This window comes from Palaemon carinicauda, chromosome 25 (genome assembly GCF_036898095.1).
Source record: "Palaemon carinicauda isolate YSFRI2023 chromosome 25, ASM3689809v2, whole genome shotgun sequence".
In the NCBI taxonomy this organism is placed as follows: Eukaryota; Metazoa; Arthropoda; class Malacostraca; order Decapoda; family Palaemonidae; genus Palaemon; species Palaemon carinicauda.
Window position 1 is genome coordinate 45832139 of NC_090749.1, and position 2500 is coordinate 45834638.

Genomic DNA, 2500 nt, shown 5'->3' on the forward strand with positions numbered 1-2500 from the left:
CCAGGCAGTGTTGGAGGCATGGTGCAATTGAAGGAAAGCGAGTTATAAGTAATGCAACCAGGGTAAGGGTTATTACCCTGGCCTAGGTTAATCATCTAGAATACTTTGATAAACCATTTGAATTGCGGCTTGGAATAAGGCCTCTGGATCTCTACTAAAGTAATGAGGAATAATGTACTGTATTGTAGATTGACTCTTTGTTACTTATCATCCAGTAAATAATTGTAATTGATTCTATATAGACTAACAAATAAAACCACATATTTAAAGACAACCGAATAATGAATTAACTGAAGTCAAAATTACTTAGACCACCTCCCCTGCTGCTTGTGCCTAGAACCTAGGGCCAAAGATTTTCATAGGCAAACCATGCTTCTTTAAGGTAGTGTTTATCAAACTCTGGCTTGGTACACCATTGAGGTGTTGCAGTTTTGCTTAACAGGTAACTAGGGACCCTCGCTCCAGAAGAACAAATAAGGAACACTATCTCTACTACCTTTTGTTGTGTCGAAATACAACTATACTGGACAGTGAAATCTATGTTCTACAGAATTATATTCATCTAGTTTTAATGTAGAGATGTGAAATAATTGAGGTAGACTCTTGAGCTTGAAATAATTAATGGCTCCGAATGAAGGTAAAAGAGACCAGATCGTTCTGTGTTCCCTGAATCTTCCCTTAACCAACAACACTTGCAATTCACTTGGTCGACGTTAAAGTCAACTAACAGTGTTATGGCCATGATATCTTTAATACAGTAGATAGATTTTCCATTGGTTCAAATCTCATCTCCATTTAAATACTGTAAAACCACCTCCAAATTCCAGAAAATTTACTTTCTTACAGGAGGTCTTTCAATAATGAAGAATTTGAACCAATCTTCTATAATACCTGAAACAGATAAATCTAATCCCCAACGCTTCAATAAGGAATTGAGGATGGTTTCATATCCCTTAATAAAAAAGAAAACAAAAATACTTAAGATTATCCAAGGTATTTCTAGTTATGGACAGATTTCTAACTTTGTACCAATCAAAATAAACCTAACATAATCTTTGATACAAGTTATTGGTATACTCTTTCAGAACTTATAATTGACAATCTAAAGGAATCGAAACCCTTTGTTTCTGAGAATACAGTGGATAGTTTCCATGTGGTCAGATGTATCATAGATGGGTTTGGATGCACCTACTTTCATATTGGCTGATTGAGTAGATAGATTCTGTACAGTAACCTTCTGGGATGGTCCAATAACAGGAGAATACTGATCTGTGAGCCAATTCCTGTGGCCAGAAAAGAGCTATAAGCATCATCCTGCTGTTCACAGAGCTTCTGAACTTGCATAGCACCTGGCAAATCAGGGCAAATGGGGCGAGGTGATGCATAAAGATTTAGTTGACTAGTCATGGCACAAAGCAATTATTTTCAAAGCTAAGGTATCTGGCATGGGTAAACACACAACTCTTATAATTATTCAGTGATATGACAAACGTATGTGTTTAGGCAACCCCACCACTTCCAAATCTCTTGACAAATCCAGGGATGCAGACACCATTTGTTTTGGTGAAATCTGATTCTTCCTGTTCAACTGGTCTGCTAGTATTGTAGATTTCCCCATAATGAACTACAGAAATAAAGTGATTCTTATCAAACTTGTCTTCGAAACAGAAAGTCTTCTATCCAATACAGGAAGGCAATATTGTACCTTCTTGATTCCTGATGTAGGGTAGTGCTGTCATTTTTTCTGAAAACCCTGACACTGTCTTTCTTACTACTAGTGGTTCCTGATATTGAAGTCTTGAAAACTGCAAGTAACATTAAGCAAATGAGGTGTAGCTTTGTTTCCTGTGAAGTTCATTTTCCTGAGACATTTAAATGGTCCAGAATTGCTCCTCATCCTTCCTGTGATACCTATATGAACAGGGATAGGTCTGGTATTTCAAATTCGAAAAGATTTCTTGTGACACGACTGTTATTGTCTCACTAACTTCGTTGGAGTAGTTGATTTGCCATTGGTGTGAGATAGTGTGTGTCCAAGTCGGCCATCTTGTTACAATGGGACTTGAAATTGGAAAACCGAATTTTCAGATGGCACAGATGGACAAACTTCTCTTTGGAGGTAATGGTTCCTATAAGCTTTATCCACATTTACAGTGACATGTGTTTTGATGTTTTGTATCTATGTAGCAAAAGAAGAAAAGACTTTTATGATCTTCGACAAAAAAAGTTAAGAATTGTTGCTATTATCATTCCTAAATATAGAATCTTCTGAGATTTAGCAATGACTACAAACCCCGAAAACCTGATTAAACAAACTTGTTGAGCTTGAATCCTCTCCAATGAATTGCTTAGCCAATCGTCTAGGTACAAAAGAACTTGTAGTCCCAGTAACCGTAACTATTTGCAATGGGGGCCAGTATTCTGGTGAACACCTGTGGTACTGCCCTGAGCCCAAAACATAGGCACTTGAACCAATGCATATTTGATCTCTTTACAAACA